This window comes from Esox lucius, chromosome 13 (assembly GCF_011004845.1).
Source record: "Esox lucius isolate fEsoLuc1 chromosome 13, fEsoLuc1.pri, whole genome shotgun sequence".
Taxonomy (NCBI): domain Eukaryota; kingdom Metazoa; phylum Chordata; class Actinopteri; order Esociformes; family Esocidae; genus Esox; species Esox lucius.
Window position 1 is genome coordinate 8,002,925 of NC_047581.1, and position 18,694 is coordinate 8,021,618.

At 43.2% G+C, this 18,694-nt stretch overlaps 1 protein-coding gene across 2 annotated transcripts in view; it reads left to right on the forward strand.

Moving 5' to 3' along the window:
* The window catches only part of taok3a (TAO kinase 3a), a 69,458-nt gene that overhangs the window by 294 nt on the left and 50,470 nt on the right, over positions 1 to 18,694 (forward strand). Inside the window, exon 1 of one of the 2 annotated variants that reach the window (XM_010864142.4) lies at positions 6 to 362. The exons of the other annotated variant lie outside the window; for it this stretch is intronic. The gene's annotated coding sequence lies outside the window, so the exon portion shown is untranslated. Of the gene's footprint in view, positions 1 to 5; positions 363 to 18,694 lie in introns of those variants that run through there. 2 annotated transcript variants of the gene reach the window in all.

The window sequence follows — 18,694 nt, forward strand, 5'->3', positions numbered from 1 at the left end:
ATCGTGTGTTCGTTTCCTTAAGCTGAAATTGAAGTATATTACTGTGGATTTGGTCTTCATAGTTAAGCTACTGCAGGCAAATGTACTTACTATTCGTCATTTCTTATTGCCAGATAGCATGAGGACTAGTTGAGACTTGAACGCATCTGTTGTTGTGACCAGATAGACTGCCAATGAAGTGCGTAGGGGTAGTTCAACTGTGTTCTGTTGGTTAGTTTGAGCTGCTCGCAAAACAATCTTCATTATCGGTTTCATTGGACATTTGTTCGTTCATAAATTCCATTTTAATCGATGACAATAGGCTATGCTTTCACAAATGAGGAATAGAGGACGGTTTTTCATAAAAGGCACCTGAGCTCATGGTAAGTGTATTGCGAACCATATATGTCAGTTTGGTTCTTCTACATTTACAAACTAAATCACTCGGTACACAATTAACTGTATTTTTAAACCGTTTTGCGTTTACTCTAAAGCATTTCAACTTCAGCCGTCAATTTTGAGAATTGTCGTTTTGAAAGGTTTGACGGTTAGCGAGGTGTCACTAGACAGCTGGGTCTACAATGTAGCGAGACTGTCTGGCTGTGCCACAGACTGTTTTCCGGCGGATACCTTGTAGCGAGTGAACGTTCTGCAACCTACTCTATTTTCAGGACATACTTCGATGGATTGCAAGAAATAGACAACGATTGCATTGCTCAATGCAAATTGAACAATGTCTATTAGATTTTGCGTTGGTTTTACAGTAAACTGACAGACAGCGAAAAAAAGGACATTGTCCCCGAGAGTAGTGCGTCTATTCTATTTGGGCTCGAAGAAAATGTTGGACTTGTGTAGACTGAATGCTAGTTTTACAACATTGACAGCTTAAATCAGCCTTTTTGTTAGATTTTGCGGTCTATTGTCATTCATATAACGCTTTCAAATGAGAGCTTAGCCAATGATATGCAGGTCTTTTGTTTGCCAGTAATCTGCATAAAAGTAAATGTAGGTTAACATGACGCGCTTGAAATGACTGATTTAAATGGCTAAAATAGCAGCCAGTGAAACAGCCTACAAAAGCCAACCTGACTTCATGATGTCATCCTTCCTGCTTGAGTAGCCAGCTAACAGATGCACATTTCTTTTTTCAGAACATGCAATGTCTTCATTTCACAAAATATTTCTTAGCCTAAGCCATGTGAGGTCATGAACTACCAGAATTAGTATATTGATTTATAAGTATATTTTCTGGTTGTCAGGTGAACATTGCAATTTCCTTTGTCTCTCAGGTATTTATTTTCTATTTAAATAAATAACCGTTGCCTTTAATTCAGGAAGTTGAACTTTCAGTGCTCCAGCTAAGTCTATTTGCTTCCTCATAACCTATAGTAAGACTGTCAACAGGGTTGGGTAGGTTACTTTTTAAATGTAATCCATTACAGTTACAAGTTACCTGTCCACATTTGTAATCAGTAACATAATTTATGGATTACTCAAACTCTGTAACATAATTCAATTACTTTTAAATTACTTTCATATTAAGAGGCATTGGGGAAAAAAATAGGAATAGCCTATAACCAATTGAATACCTTTTGTAGGATCAATCAATGTTAGAGTTTACATAGCTGGCCAAAAACGGAATTTGCATTTTATCTTATGGGTTGTGTACAGTGCCTTTGGAAACGGTTTCTTAACCATTGCTTCTACTTCAATATGAATGGGTAACATCTCTACATTACATGCTAAATGTCTGTCAGATATTCAGTCATTCCAATTAATCCAATAACCCTCGATCTTCCAGAATCTTCTTTTTCATCTGAACATAAACCAAAATCTAATGATGGTTAAGCCTATTCTGTTATTTTTTGTTATTGTTTTATTCATGTTTATAATTGCTTCAAAACGTTGTTGAAAAATAAATGGCATAAAATAAATTACTCTAAAAGGTACATTGTTGTATATAAAAATTAAGATATCTGTAGTTTTTCGTGCATATACTAAATCTGCAGTAGACTGATGTTTTGCTCCACAACCAACAACATTGTTCAAAATGTTGCAGAAAACCCAGGCACGCGAATGCACTTTTGCAATCGTGAACACCCGCATAGAAATAAGATTTACCCGCGCCAAGATTCACCCGTGATTATTAGTGCCACCAGTGATGTATTTAAAAAACACTAATAAATAAACTGATTATAAACCTGCACTCTTAGCTTAAAGTAAATGACGTCAGCAGCCAATGATAACCAATGGACACAATTTTCAAAGATGCAAAGCAAGCAAAATCACATGGCCTACATGTATGGATGGAGTTGATGTGGCTGCGTCAAATGCAAATAATCATCCTTTGGCAGAGTGCTTCCCAACACACCTTTTCTCCTCAAATGTCGTGGTAAATTCCATATAATGTTTTATCTTGAAGGCAGCGCAATGTTACAGCTGTCTAACAAATAGTTACCTAACCTATGAAACAATTCCTGTCTAAATTCTTCGGTGCAACTTGTCCTGGCTGTGTTCAGTGCATTTGACAAATAAACCTTGAAACTTGAAAACACCAGGTAGGCCTATTTGCCTATCATTGTTCTGAAAAAGATGCGTTGAGTAGATTGCCAGCATTTTATATGGCTCGGCTAATATTATTGTAGAAATACTTTTTATCAGCCATCCAACCAGCCAAAAAACTTCGCCCATCACTAATGCGGTTATGCCAGCGAACCAACTTTGCACGCATGATGATCACACACAACTGAGGCGCACAATTCTTATTTTGGTTCAAATAACAATGTTTTTAAAATATTAGATAACACACTCAAACATGCAATGTGTCATTATTATTTCACGCACCTATTCTTTTTAAATCCAAATGTAAACATACATTTTTTTCAAAATAATCTGTAATCCGATTACAATATTTGTGTTGGTATTGTAACTGATTAGTTACTGTTTTTTGTAATGCGTTACTCCCCATCTCTGCCTGTCAAGTAGGTCATCAAGCTCATCTGTAAGTCTTTAGCTCTGAAAAGGAAGTAGCTATGAACAGAAAGTTTGGCCACCTAGTTGCAACTAGGCCTTCCATTACATAAGGATCAATGCTTATCTAGTTTTTGAAACTGCTGTCTTGATGTTGTTGCATCAAGTTAGATGTTTAAATCCTAAAATGTAACCTCAACATGTGCATCCTGACCTACACACTACACATTATTGTTTTCTGTAGAATATTCAGACTGTCCTAACTTGCACCCTATTCATTATGTATTACACCACTTACCAGGGCACATAGGGCTGTTACTACTCAAGTCCTACAGGTAATCGGCTGTCATTTGGATTGTCACTGACATCCTGTGTATCCCACATTCTATTTTGGCTTGTTCAAAAGCTGCTCTTTGGTTGCATGCATTACTTAGTAAATATCTTTGTGTGTAATAGTGATGTACATGATCCTGCTTGAATAATGTCTCTTCTTCCTGCTTCCCTGTGTTGGGGTGTGTGTTAGAGAATCACAACTGCAGTGTATGGTGGGTCAATTGTGACTGACTGATGTAAAATATAGTAGTGAGGTGATTTGTAGATCAGTCAGCCGGCAGTCATTTCGAAGCTCTTGATACACGTCCAGTTAGATACGCATCCTCCTATGTGAGTCAGTCAGGGACTTGTTGTGTGACTGCATATGTGTATATATCATGTGTAACTATATACTGTGTATGTGTGGGTGGGTGTTCAGGTGGATGGATAGGGTGAGGACCCATCAGCTGACTCATGTGGTTGTCAGATAGGGAAGAAAGAGGCTGGTGGCCTGCTGCCCAAATGGCCCCCTATCCCTTGTATAGTACACTAGTTCTGACCAGAACCCTATGGGACACCGGCTCTCTGGCAGCTGAAAGTCTTTCCCAGGCAGGCAGAGCCACCATCAGAAGGGGAGGTGTAAGCCCTGGCAACATGCCTAATCACTACACACTGAGTGCTCTGTGGAAGGCTTTGGATAATCTGGGTGTGAATAAAGTTTTCAGATAGGAAGGAGAGACGAAAGACAAGTTAGAGAGGGAGAGAGCTTTTCCACTGCAGCTGTTTCTCCCCCTCCCCTCTCTCCCTCAAGGACCAGTCATGGCTGTTATAATTCTTTGGACTTAGCTTGCTCTCTCCTTCAACCGTTTGGGACGAAGTTGAATGAGGCCAGTGAGGAGTGTCCTTAATGTCTGTCTCTTCCCAGATCGTCACAACTCTGTGTTCCATGACATGTCTCTCCCATACATTCCGTTCCTTACTCTAAGGACAAGGCCAGGAAGATATTATTTTTAATTAAAGAATGAAAAATGTTGTCCACCCAGAGAAACACCAGTTTGTCAGGTGTAAATTGGCCAATAACCAACATACCAGTAAAAGTTTTTGTTCTGAGGGAAATATGAAAACCTGAAGCGAACCCAAATGACACTAGATGGTAAAATTATAATTGTTGTATGCCCATTAGGGCATAAGGCTGGTATTAATTCAATCTCGCCTAAGCAATGTTTACATGGTGGATATGTAACAGTATTGCGTACTCCACTTTTGACCACCCCACTCAAGGCTCTAACCAACAGTCATTTGAACGCATCAGGAACATTCAGCCACAAACTGTTGTTACTGTTGCAACACAAATGCTGTGGCCCCTGCTAAGCAAGGGAAACGACTAAGGTTTCAGAGCAAGTTTAATCGCGGATTAAAATGCTACCAGCTCACTAAGCTAACGGGCTAGCCATTTCACACTGATTAAACACACACACACCCCCCAAAAAAATTTTACTCCTCTATTTTTAGGTATATCATTTTTTGCTTCATTAGAAGGAGACTCATAGGGAAAGAAAGATTATGGAGTTATTACTGAAGGAGCTGTGTGACAGATTCACACATACACATGTGCACTCACTGATAAAAAGAGAAAATATACCTGTGTGGAGTGTGCAGTGTTGGGGCTAACGCCTTACAAAGTAATAAAGTAAGTAACGCGTTGTGTTATTAGTCAGACTATTTTTTAACGGTAATGAGTAACTTAATGCGTTAGTTGTTTCATTTTATAAGCCCTAACTAGTTATTTATTTTCAATAAATACTAATTTCCCCTCAGTGCAATGAATGTATCTTTACATAGTGTTTATTTTCTCCAGTAGCAAGTGGCAACAAAGGATTCAAAGATGGCAGCACCAGCTCTCCTTGTTAAAGTTCATGATAAACCTAAGCCACGCACACATCTCCCATTAATTTCACATCGATACGTAGCGCCAACGAGCGATTTGTGTAGCGGAAGGCTGAGTTTTGCGAATTTAGGTTTGGGAAGCAGTTTACTATTTCGACTATGTCATTATTACCCTGGCATATAACCAATCACCAGGGTTTGCTGTTATGTTTTGGATGGAATCTCTTGCCTGTTGGACAACCAAAGTTCGATCCCAAATCATCCTCTGTTGCACAACCTAAGTTGATTGCAAATGAACATCAAAATACATGTTCTGTTTATTAACACAATTATTCGGAATCATTTCAAAACGTATTTAGTAATTTTTCACCTTTGAATAAAGTCATCAAACATTATTGCAAAAAGATTTCAAATTGCAATGTCCCTAATGTTTTCTTTTTTTGAAAAGTTGTTTATCAGTGTACAAGGCCACAGCTGTTTTTATTCTGTTCTTCATTGTTCACTGCAATGGATCTATCTAGTATTGAAGTCTGTACCCATAGGCTGTTAAATAAGCCTGGCCTGAAAATGTGGAGTCACTTGCAATACAAAATAATTTCTTGATTTTTAAGAGATTCTTAATTAAAGAACTAAATGCAAATATTTTTTCTCTTTATGGTAAATGATTACTTGAGATAATAGGACTGGTCACTCTTGCTGTATAATGGTGAATGATTGATAGTGCTGGTGACTGATACTGAATATGCAATACCTGAATATGTAATTATACGATAACCCATTAAAGGTGACCAACACGTGAATATAGACTCAAAAAATGATCTTAATGTAACTAAATCTTAAAGTAACTAAGTAATGCATATTTACAGTAACTTTACAGGAACTGTTACTACTAACTGTAATTAATTACTTTTAAAAGTAACACTCCCCAACACTGGCAGGAGGTGGGTGCTTCCCTGGTTGTGGTTGTAGGCTATTTAGCCAATGTTCTTATCCAGAGAAACTTCAGGAAGCTAAGTGCCTTTCTCAACAACACAATATCTTTTTTTACCTCTTCGGCTTGGGTGGTTAAACCTGTAACCTTTCGTAAACTGACAAAATGCTCTTGATTGCTAGGCTATCAGACACCTCATCTGCTTCATGTTTTCTTTCCTGACCTCAACACTGAGGTGTATTGCAGCACTAGTATCCTGACAGCCCCCTAACGAGGACAGGTTATGGCATTGCACTGTATGTAGACTCATGGTAAAGACATAGGGATATAGGTTCATTTTTCAATTCCATTCAAAGGGCTTTATTGACCAAGGAAACAGATGTTTACATTGCCAAAGCAGGTGGAATAGCCAATAAACAGATTAATCAATAAAAAGGCAATAAATGTGTTATCTCTAATATGGGTGTGCTGACCTCCGTTCACCTCGACTTTAAGGCTAATGACACTTTCAGTCTTAATGTAATCCTGACAGGCTAGTTTAATAGCGGCTACAAGTCAGCCTCTATGCCAATGAGTGGCGCTAGCAACGGCCAGCTTGTGACCCGAGAGGATCTGGGTGCATTCTAATTAGCACTGATAACAGTGCTCCAAGGACACATGGCTGTCTCTCCCCATATACCTCTGCCTCTTTTTCGCCAGCTGTAATATGACAATTGATTCTCCCGCTGAACAGCCCTGTTCCATATCCCTTCCACACTCCCCTGACCCAGTACGGATCATTGCCGTGTCAAAAGGAATACGTTTACCTGCTTTGTATCATTGCGTTAATGAACCCTCCAATGTGGGCCTGCAGTTGAATCATTGTTTTCTCAAAAGGATTCTATGTTAATGTTTAACTGATGAGCCTAAGGGCTACTGTGAGCATGTTGGAGAACGGCAATATACAATGCCCATAAACAGCAAGCCTTGTTTATAAATGGCAGTACAGACTTTCCAGGCAGATTTTTGTTGTTGTCGATGTGTAGATAGTTAGTGTAATTCCTTTCATTTGTTGGTGAGCGTGCAGTGCCTTCAGAAAGTATTCAGACAACATCACTTTCTCCACATTTTGTTGTGTTATGGACTGACTTTATAATTGATTCGATTTTATTTGCCATCAATTTACACACAATACCCCATAATGACAAAGTGATAACACAGTTTTAAAAATCTGTCTGAATTTATTGAAAATAAACAGTAATATCGATGCACCTTTGGCAGTGATCACAGCATCAAATCTTCTTGGGTATGCCTCTACCAGTTCTGCAGACCTGGATTTGGGAAGTTTCTCAAATGTTTATTTGTAGATCCTCTCATGCTTTGTCAGATTTCATCATCAATCCTCGTCCACTGCGATGTTCAATCGGTTTCAAGTCCGTCCTTTAGGTGAGAAGCATCACCATAGCATGATGCTTCCACCACCACAGGGTGTGATGAGCAGTACCTTGTTTTTGTCAGACGTAGTGCTTGGCATTCAGGCCTAATAGTTTGGTTATAGTATCATCAGTCCAATTAAGTGTTTTCTTCAGGCTCTTCCTCATGCTCTTCAGTCATATGTCTTTTATTTAGGAGGGCTTCAGTTTATTTAGGAGGGCTTCAGACCTATCGTGCTTGGTCACTTAGCTTGGTGGTTCCCAACATCCATAGAGCCCATAGCTCTCCTTAGCATTTTGTTTTTACCTTCCCCAGATCAATCCACAAAACAAATAAGGATAAAGATAGGTTCTTGGACTTCATGGCTTAGTTTTTGCTGTGACATGCACTGTGAAGTGTGGGACCTTATACTGACAGATGTGTACCTTTCTAAATCAAGTTCCAGAGACACCTTCAGGATTATTGAAGGACATAGGATGCATCTGGCCTCAATGTGTAGTGTCATGGCAAAGAGTGATATTTACTTACACAAGAGATTTTATAAACTGGCACAAATTTCTAAAAATGTGTTTTCACATTGTCATTATAGGGAATTGTGTGTAGATTGATGACAAAAGTTATTTAATCAAATATATTAAGTCAGTCAATGACAAAACAAAGTGTGTGGGGCCTGAATAGTTTCTGAAGGCACCACATGTCGATAAAACAAGCCCCAGTTTGTGTAATGTCTTGGGAGCACGGGGTTAAAGCTAAAACGTGGCCGCCGCAGCCTTGCCTACCTTCCCCCATTGCCTGTCAACTGACATCCTGTGTGCTTCCTGTGTAAAAGGCCCTGTAGGCTTCACTCCCTGAGTCGGTGGCAAGGACAACCTGTTGCGAGTCAGTCCTCCGCCAGTTCAGTGCAATGCCATCACATGTCCTCCTCCCCACCTCCTCCTCCTGTGGTGCAACACAACTCCCCCGTGCGTCTCACCTGAAAACCTTGAACTTCTCGTCTTCCCTCTGTCGCTGCCTCGACTTTCGCTCTGTCTTTCTCTCTCTGTTTTTCTCTCCAAAATAAGAGAGCCTTACATTTGAAAAATGTATTTAGTGGAGGGATGGATGCATGGGGTATCGAGAGAGTTGCAGTCATAAGCTAGCGATGCAGCAGCCGTTTGCCTGTGTGTGAGTGTGAACACCAACGCATGCCAAGGCTGTTGAAAAGCCCATCAAATATTAAAGCATTGCGCTGTCAAGCTTAATGTTCTGCACTGATCTGGGCTGGGCCCCAAATGGCACCTGATTCCCTATAGAGTGCACTACTTTGACCGGGGACCATGGGGTGCTCTGGTCAAAAGTAGTGCACTCTAAAGGGAACGGGGCGCCATCTAGGTATTACGGAAATTTTGGACACAGATCGGGTTTAACTGGGCTAATGTAAGAATGCCGTCTCGGATGACGAGGAGAGTTATTCTCCGCTCTTCTTGTCCATTGTTTCAAGTTCCTTTCCATCTCTGAGCAAGACACACTCCTGTGGGTCTCTTAAGCGATGATTAGGAAAGACAGCATACGCTGAGAGACTGGGGTCGGTCTTGTGAAAGCAGGCGCAAGGGTTTTTCATGAGGAATGGCACCTTGTTCATCACTTTGGTCTGAATCAGTGCGCTCGGTTGCCATTGGCCAACCAGATTACTCTGCCAGACCCGTTATTTAATTACGAATATTGACCACATCCCCTATTACTGCCACGCAACAGACTCCATGTGCTTACGGCGGGTTTACGCTAGTTCACCGCACAATGCCATGGAAGTACCTGCCCGCTTTGTACCTGACCGCTGGGTTTGGAAAGCTGCACATACTCTGGTTAAAAGGGATCTTAGCACAGTTGCTAAGTTCTTGTAATAGCCGAGCGATATAGTTTGAGTACATAGTAGCCAAGAGATGCATTCTCAATCTGAAATGGATTAATCGTATGCTTAGTGACCATCATCTCTGACTACTCTCTGTTTGTAAGCCAGACCAGGGAGCGTCTGGCGGTCAGCCTAATCAAAGGGGTGTGGGTGTGTGTGTGTGTTTAATTCAGATGTGCTTTGTCTGTCTGGTCGGGTTTTGAAGCCTGCTTCACGCTTAGCTGCCTCTCCCTCCCTCCTAATAAGCCGCTCCACTGTCAGTTTCCAATGAGGCCTGGAGGCCCAGCCGTCGCTCCGAGACGTTCCATCCCCTTGCTCTCTGGCACGGTCTGGTGGAAAGTGGTGCTCCTGCCTCTTGGATGTCTGACTGTGGAAAGGAGGGAAGGAGTCACTGGGACATGTGAGTACATCTGCTCATGGCTCATCGTGGTCCACCAGCTGCCCTGGTCAAATCCCTGCATTGCACACTGCACAGCCTAGTCAAGGGCACAGCGCTATGCAGGGTCCAGGGTCGCTATCTCGATCGGTATGCAATTAAAGGCGCTACAGTCGCTGAGGTTATGTCATCGATTACATCCCAGTGACCTCACCCCCCTACCAAACCCACCTCCGTTCTCGGTGACGTTTGACTTCTAGGGTACTGGGAGCCTCGGCGAGTCACCAGATAGGAACACAGAGCGTTAGATCCCCAACATTGAGCAGCTCAGCATCCGTTTAACTCTCTGTAGTCTAACTGACCTATTTGATCTAGACAAACCTAATAATAAAAACTAAAATCGCTGGTCCATGTAGACTCTGGCCGGTCTCGTGGCTGGCTTGACATTTTCATTCACCTCACCTAGCCCCCCCAACATCTCTATGTCCTTGCAGCTATACAATGGCTAGATAGGCAGAAGAGGCATCAAATCTAGGTTGCTGATAGTATACATATGCTCTCCTCCTGGTGCATTGTTTCCTTGGAGCTCTTAGCCGTGTACAACCCCCTCAGTCACGAGAGAGGCATTCTTGGCAAATCGTCCTACGCTGACTGGGCGTGGGACGCAGCACTAGCAAGCAACTTAATTGCAGCCTTTCCAGTACAAAATACGCCTTCTCAGATCTTCTGGTGGAGGGGTGTGGGGGGTGAGGACGGCAGCTGCGACCTGTGAGTCGTCGTCCAACCCCCCTTAATAACTCTAACCCCTCTTGTGCATCTGTCCCCCATACTACCAAAACTGCCTGTGACTGAGCTACCCCCGGCCCCCCACGATGAGGCCATACAGTTGAAAAGGCAGTTATGTCTGTCATCACTCTTGGTGAAAGAGGCTTGACTGTACATGACTTGTTTTCTAGCTGCCTGTTGTGCTGAAGCTGTCCCCTCTTTCATCTGAGAGGGAGCGGGTCAGCTGGCTGATTTGAAAGCCAGACTAGTAAGGAGATGCCTTCCACCACATTGTTTTCACCCATCAAGTGTTTCCCACAGACGGAGAAAAGGAGACATTAATGGGGTTTCTTTGACTTCTGACAACAAGACTTTGCTCATCTCTGCTGCTCTGCCTCTGTCCCTGGATCACTGTTCAATGTAGCTCTTTAAAATGTAGCAGACGCTAGTTATATTTTCAGGTTTTTTCTCCACATGTACAGGGTCAGTTAAATGTCATGTCACGGCTTTTGTGTGCCACGCAGCAGTTGGATTCCGGAAACGAGCCAAACGAACCCTGAGTGGATTAGCTAGCAGCTAAAGTATCCGCGTTGAGCTAACTAGGGTTGCAATTGCAGTGAGGGGATGTCAGCTCCTTTTAGAGTCTGATTGCGATGGACACATTTGCTGATGTGACTCGGTTAATACTGGGCCCAGGCAGTCGTGGCGGATGACAGTCTATTTTTGGGCTCTTTCTCTGCCTGCCTAAAGCGCTTTGTCTCACCATCACTTGACCGCTCTGCAACAGACCCAGGCCAACATCAGCTTTAAACCCATCTTCTAAAGCGTCCTTTTCCAAAGAATCATATTCAGTTGCCAGTTGTTTATTGTGGATGGAAGTTGCATGGGGGCAGGTGGAGCCAACAACGACGTCTCTGCCGTTAATTGCACGCTAATGACAGGCGTTATGAAAACGGACATGCATGCTTGTAACCTGCCATGACTGTTTTTTCAAATGTCGAGAGAGAAGCCCTCCATAAACCCTTGGCTGACTGGACACGATGACGCTGGGACACAGAAGCTTTCATCTGTCGGCGTTGGATTCCCAGAGCTTGGGCATTTCCCCCGGTCCCAAGGGGAGGAACCAGAATGTAGGTCCCTGCCTCGGCGCCCTCTCTCCCCCTGCTCTTTCTGCGTGTAACCCCTAACTAATGCTCCAACTGGATGCTCTCCATTGGGTCAAGTGGAGATTTGCCTGGCCTTTGGTGAATCTAGGGAGATTGCATCAGGCTCATTGCGAGCCAGCCGTGAATTAGGCTAAATGTGATTTTATTTGTCTCTCTTGCTCTCCCTCTCTTGTGTACACTCGTATGTGTCTTGTGTCTCATTTCCCTCTTAATCCATAATGCATCGCACCATGAAGGCCAACCAACAAACCACGTTTCAAGCCCCTCTGTCTACATGCTGTGCATGTCCTCTTATTAAATGATATGTTTGACTTCGACACCTCCCAAAAGTACCGCTAGGATCCCACTTTGCAACGTCAAATTCATCAAGCATCGTATACTAATGTTGCTCCTGACCCTAGAGAAGGGTGTTCCATATTCTCTAAACAAACAGGCCCGATTCTTCATGAGTAAAAAGAAGGAAAATTGGAACCGGAGTAAAATTTCGGTCCTTTTTCTTGCTTAATAGCCCATGCTGCCTGGGTTTTTTCATGCCTTTGTGAGTCTGAAGCACATGGGTTTCAACTGAACAATAGACAAATTAAACTGTGACTCGCTTTAAACGGTGTCTCTCTCTCCCCCTCTCCCCCTCTCTCTTTCTCTCCCTCCCTCCCTTTTCCCACTTCCACACAAAAAGCACTCTCTGTCTTGCCGTTGGTCATGCACACAGGAACAGATGTGCTACTCCACACAGCTGATGGTCTCTGCACCCTACGTTAATTCTTCTCTAGGAAATGTGATTGTCTGAGGAGACCAAGTGTTTGAACTCATGAACAGGGAACCAACAAAAGAACTCTGTCTCTCTCTGTCTCAGATCAACTGTTAGAAATTGAACCCATACTCTTTGTGCTCTACTTAAGGGTCTAAGATCTAGTTAAAATGTTGTATTAAATAAGGCGTAGGGTGCCAGTTCAGACACATGAAACCTACGTCCATACAAATATAGTAAAACATTTATGCTGCCATAAATTTACATAATCTCAGATTTTACAACGTGGTTAGGCCAAAGACCATTCAAAATCTGTACAAACATTTTGATTATTTTAACCATGTGGTGTTTGGAGCACGGATAAATGTCACACATTGCAAATCTATTAGCAGCAGATGATTACCAGTTACCAGTAAGACACCATATTTATTTTGCGGAAGTCTGTACCACTTCCTCTACATAAACCTTTTGAATCAAATATGCTTTTTTCCCAGAGGAGGTTTTAGTCACATGATTGTTTTACATCTGACAGAGGTGTTCGGCGCAGTATTTCTGAGTGGTCACGTGAACAAAGACATAGGACAGTTGTCTCACAGAGCATGGCGTGTGTGGAGGGAGGGCGTGATGGTGGAGGGGGTGTCTCTAATCACTTCCAGTAGCAGATCTCTCCGGTTGCTTTACCTAAGCAGCCGTTCTCGATGTAATGAGGATGGGAGAAGTGGATTTGGGGGGAACTGGATTTGGGAGGATGTAGCCTGCCAGGAGATGCTTGCCAGGCAGATGAAGCTAGTCAGGAAGATACACAGTTCCAGTACACACCATATGGGTGCCGAATTGTAAATACCACTACTGATTTATGTAGCATATCATTGTATATGTGGAAACGTATTGGCAGTCAATTATTGTATTGGCCCTGATGCCTGACGGGAGAAATGAAGGTTGTGTTAAGTTGGAACCTTGGCTCGCATAGAAGGAAGTTTTTCGGAGAAACGGTGGTAACAGATGAGGCGAAGGCCAGCAGGTCAGGATAAATACTGATGATATCCATCTCCCACAGAAAGGTTAGTGGGCACAACGTCTGGCACCTCACAGCTGACTGGCTGCCTGGTCACTGGCCGAAAGAGCGAAGAGCTAACTCAGTTTTAGTTCACTTCAGAACACGTACAAACACATACAACCTTCTATATGGGCTCAGGTCAGACAGTGGACTACATACTAGCGTTGGGTCGTTCGTGAATGAAAGGCTTGCATTGCATTGGTGAAAAGAGACTTTCGTTTGGCTTCTTCATTTACTTAATTTTTAAGTTTAAACAATTATATTTTGCAAAGAAGGAGAAAATGTATTCCCAGGGAGCGTCGCACTGTGTGTTTAGCCTGTCTTCTTTGGCTGGGTGGGAGAGTCGGAAAGGACGATTGTGGAACAACTCTCTGCCCAGTCACCCTTATAACCGCCGCTCTGCTCTGTTAGACCTTAGGCTACAGGCTGCTGAGGACAGTCTACACGCATGCACACACATGGAGCAGACAGACACAGGCGGATGGGAGTAGCAAACACTCACTAAGGTGATGTGACAAGGTGTTTTGCCTCCTCACTGTACAAAGAGATGTGTGTTTCTAACCTAACTATAGTATGGGGACAAAAATGTCAGAAACTTTAGCTGAAATGTTTGAATGATGGTTTCTTTTTTTTTTGTAGCCGTTTAAAAACAATACAAAAAAATGTGGGCTTAATTGTTAGGTTTAGGGCAAAACTTACAATTGGGCGTTGGGTTAAAATTTGGGTTAGGCGTTCCCGGTTAGGTCTATGTTAAGTGCAGGCATAAATGTTAGGTTATTCTGGTTCAGTTTAGGTTGAGGGGGGTTGGGGTTGTGCACAAGTATATCGGGCAGTCAATATATCATCCAGTCCGTGTGTGTTGTGTGTTTAAAGGGGTCCATCAATATTCCGATGCCTCCGAATCCACGGTTCGACGCAGTTCTCCAGTGTATCGATTTTCTTATGTAACAAACCTTTGTGTAACACACCAGTAAATGACCTCTAGTGGGATCTCTCTGAGTGTAAATCATTTCCAGGCAAGCGTGCAGCTGCTCGGCTACAGTGGAGCGCCACGTAATGCTCGACAGTCAACATCGCTACTAGCACAGGGTGTTAGCCGTAGCAAGAAATCTTTGCAACACAGTCTCAAACACACACTCACACACAGCCCGGCACCACAGGGCTCCATTCTAAGCGTTTTATTGAAAGAGATGAGGATGAAACCAGGCAGCCAAAGAGAGAACGAGAGAGAGAAGCTCCACAGTTCTGAGCCGGCGTTAATTCCCAAATTAATTGCAGGCAGACTTTACAGGGATAAAAGCTGAAATCCAGGCCCTAAGCCCATGGGTCCCCTCTCTCTCTCCCCTGTAAACTCCCAGCCTCGATGTACATAATTTATACTGTCAGTTGTGTATATTAAAGATAGACAAGCGTACAGAAGCGCAAGGGAAATGACTCAGTGGCCTAGTTGCAATGTTTCCTTTTTGGGGTTTCCTCCTGTTTCTTTTTCCCTCCCCCCTCTCCCTTATTTTGTTTCTCTCGCTCTGTTACTTGTTCTGTCTCGTAATCTCTCTCCTTTTCTCTCACTTAGCTTGTTCTCTCAATTAGTTTTTTATAGTAGAAGCTTGCGACGTCATCATGCCTAGGCCGTGTCTAGACCCTCTTCATTGGAATATGTGCACGTTTCTTTCACAACCAACCACTTCAAGGGTGCGCTTTTTCTTCTGATTGGATGAGCCAGTGTCGACTTGCGTCTTTGCTCATGATTGCTAATTGATTGAGAGCGCATGCTGCATGTTTTTTTGTTTTCCGCTTGTTGGGTTGCATGACATATTTTGTATTTTTTTTGTAGGTTGGGTTTATAAGTGTTGATTTTTTTCTTCCCTAGCTTAAATCAACACCCTCTTTTCCAAAATGGCTGCCCCCTTGTTGGCTGGGATAGGCTAGCCCCAACTTCATCTAGTCTCATGTATGGCAAATATATGACAACCTTGCCTGGCTGTTCCTAGCATGACCTTATAACACCGACCTCAAAAAGGCAAGGCAGTCTTGGACTGCATCGCAGGAGATGCAAGATGTTCCATCCATAGAAGATCAGTACAGTATGTGTTGTGATCTATAACGAGAACGGTGAGGAAATCGACTTCACACTTTTGAAATAGTCTCCACCTCCATCCAGTAGATCAGTCGAATCAAGCTCAGAAGTATTTTCATAAATTCCAATCCTTAAAGTTTTTCTTTTGAGGGTCAGTTTTTGGCCTGTAAGTGATCAGTGTCTTGCCCAGCACTACAAGATACTCCTCCAAATCACATGAGGAACTGTCTAGTTCGTTGGAGCGAAGCTGCTACCCCTGTTAACATGTCTAACATCTAACGGTTAGAACCGAAGCAGTGTCTGTTAATTTGATATTTTAAATATTTAATGGCATAAAACTAACAAGCGGGCTCTGGGTTGGTGTATACGCAAGAGCCATGGCCGCAGCCCCGTCCCATTGGTGGGTTTTAAGTCTTCCTCCGTTGCTCGTGATCCGGTGCTCGCTACAAGACGCGTAGCTACGTGGGCCCACGTCAAAACAAAGTAGTGCACTTGTCAGGGAAATGGGGCGTGGTTTTGGACGCGGCCGTGCAAAGCAGACTGTTATTAATCTTCCTGGTCCTCTTTGATTGGAAAATCCTGTTGGGCTTTAGAGCATCGTACTCCTCTTCAATCCGCCTCCTCCCCTCTGGAAGTAAATCAGCTGTTGAGTTACTGCGTGCTCTTGTACACAGACGGAAGTGTGTGTGTGTGTGTGTGTGTGTTTGTGGGTTGTGTGGTATGTGTGTAATGTAATTTGTACAGTACTATTTTCTTCTGTGTGTGTGTGGATACACTGTGAATGTTTTCATGCTGTTTGTGTGTGTGTGACTTCACCTCATGCATTTTCCATGGCTCAGGGAAGCGTGCAGGCTGGGGCTGTAACAGCGACATGACTCACTGGACTCGGGTAGACATCGCACCACAAGCACTTGTTACGGTTGTGTCAAGGGCATCCGTGAGGATTGTGTGTGCGTGCGCCCCCCTCCCCATACGGAATTATCGTCTCTGTAACAGCCAGCCAGTTAGTGGATGCCGAAGACGCCTGAAACCCAAAGCCATGAGACAACGGTTCTAAACCACAGCTAATCCATACCCACTGACAGAGTCACACGGCGGGATGGATTCGAGACCGCCCTTCTCGCCAGTCTTCTCAGCTCCCTTACACACACCAGCACGCTGCAGGCTGGGTCTAGCCTTGGATTGAACTGAGTGCTTGTGTGTGTGTGTGAGCGTGAGCGTGTGTGTGAGCATGAGCGCGCGTCCCTGTACGGGAAATGCATAATGTTTTTATTAATTGACAGTGTCAGGAACATACCTAGGGTTATTGCCCAAGCTCGCTCGATGCCAATACAGTTGAGCTGAAGCGGGTGGGGGGATTCACACTGCTGGGAATGAGAAACAATCGAATGGTCAGTCATTTCATCTGATCGTGTGTCTGCATAACAGCGGGGGACACCAGTCCCATGTCAAACCATGGCTGTCACTATGAACACTTTATGGCAACTACAGGGACTTCAATGACCCCTGTAATATTGTTTTGAGTTGGGGGCATCTCAATAATCTAATGTTGTCTAATGTTACTGTGCTCCTAACATAAAAACAAGCAAATATCACCTTTGCAGTTAATGTTTTAAGTTAATGTTTCACATGTTCTACAGAAGTAATCCGATTTGACTAACATATTCCTCGTTTAAACTTTCTCACTGGTCTGTCTATGAGTTTACATTGAACTGTAATCTCCTTATACTTGCTTTAGACACTTGTAGTACTATCCTTCCCACACTAAAGCACCCTGGATTAAATGAGGTTTTATAAATACCCCTAATAAAACAACTTCCTATAATGCCAACCTGGATTTCACCCAACAACAATAAATTGGTCTCGATAAAGTGTGGATTCATAGACCTAACCATTACCCTCCTACAATGTCTTTAAAGCCTGCCTACCTGTCGCTTGATTCCCAGTTTACCCCTACGTTAACAAAGTCCATTCACTAAAACCCCTGATCTGCTACTGAAGGCAGAGGGAATGGAGCATGTGATTGGACAGGTGTTGTGTAGGGGGCGGAAGAAGCCTAGTACTGGCTAAACTACACATGATGTAACGTCCAACCTTATATCTGGGGTGCGGCTTAGTGACCTCCATGCTTTATTAGGTCACAGGACCCTGCAGGAAACAAGGCCTTATACGATATTAGATTTTACACATCGTAAAGAAAAGCTCCTGACTCTGAGAGTTGGAGACTTGTTATTATTTTCATTCTTTTTAACCTTTATTTCTACAGAGAAGTCTGTTTGAGACCTACACTCACCTAAAGGATTATTAGGAACACCTGTTAAATTTCTCATTAATGCAATTATCTAATCAACCAATCACATGGCAGTTGCTTCAATGCATTTAGGGGTGTGGTCCTTGTCAAGACAATCTCCTGAACTCCAAACTGAATGTCAGAATGGGAAAGAAAGGTGATTTAAGCTATTTTGAGCGTGGCATGGTTGTTGGTGCCAGACGGGCCGGTCTGAGTATTTCACAATCTGCTCAGTTACTGGGATTTTCACGCACAACCATTTCTAGGGTTTACAAAGAATGGTGTGAAAAGGGAAAAACATCCAGTATGCGGCAGTCCTGTGGGCGAAAATGCCCTGTTGATGCTAGAGGTCAGAGGAGAATGGGCCGACTGATTCAAGCTGATAGAAGAGCAACTTTGACTGAAATAACCACTCGTTACAACCGAGGTATGCAGCAAAGCATTTGTGAAGCCACAACACGCACAACCTTGAGGCGGATGGGCTACAACAGCAGAAGACCCCACCGGGTACCACTCATCTCCACTACAAATAGGAAAAAGAGGCTACAATTTGCATGAGCTCACCAAAATTGGACAGTTGAAGACTGGAAGAAGGTTGCCTGGTCTGATGAGTCTCGATTTCTGTTGAGACATTCAGATTGTAGAGTCAGAATTTGGCGTAAACAGAATGAGAACATGGATCCATCATGCCTTGTTACCACTGTGCAGGCTGGTGGTGGTGGTAGTGTAATGGTGTGGGGGATGTTTTCTTGGCACACTTTAGGCCCCTTAGTGCCAATTGGGCATCGCATAAATGCCACGGCCTACCTGTGCATTGTTTCTGACCATGTCCATCCCT